Below are 619 nucleotides of genomic sequence, written 5' to 3'. Positions count from 1 at the left end.
CTGCAATCTATTCTCAAATAGTATAGAAAAATATTACACACACAGAGACTAATGAAGCAAATACAGTAAAATGCTGACAGTTGGGCAATTTGGCCAAAGGGCAAACAGAACCGTTTCTGTAGAAGGAGCTCTTTGTGCTATTCTTGCAACTTTCTTCGTTTCTGAAATTATTTCAAACTAAAATATTAAAACCAGGGGCAACTTTTGAACATCCTACTTGATAGCCTACAAAATTGAGGATATTGATCATCAGGGAAAATGAAATGCTTGAGACAAAATGTTTAAAAGTTTGAGGATGTATGTTCATTAAGATGACGAATCTAAATGAGCTTAGTCAGAAAATTAAATTAGTATGCTGGGCCAAATTTTCAGTATTCCACTGTTATTCAAAGATGCCATTTTAGATTGCATGCCATAGAGGCTATGGTGCCATGCCAAAAATATCTGAAAATATTGTCATTGGGAAAGTGGAAGATAATTATACATATCTACCAAATTATTACAACTGAAGTGACTTGCCATAGTTTTGGGATTATTAATATGTTTCTTCAATGTTATTGTAGAGACAATTTAATATTTTTGTTTGTATGAACTTTTTTACTTTAATATGGAAAAAGAA

The sequence above is a fragment of the Leptonychotes weddellii genome, chromosome 8, assembly GCF_054177405.1.
Source record: "Leptonychotes weddellii isolate Sample4059 chromosome 8, ASM5417740v2, whole genome shotgun sequence".
Taxonomy (NCBI): domain Eukaryota; kingdom Metazoa; phylum Chordata; class Mammalia; order Carnivora; family Phocidae; genus Leptonychotes; species Leptonychotes weddellii.
The sequence above is the reverse complement of the archived record's forward strand: the minus strand, read 5'-3'. Positions refer to the sequence as shown.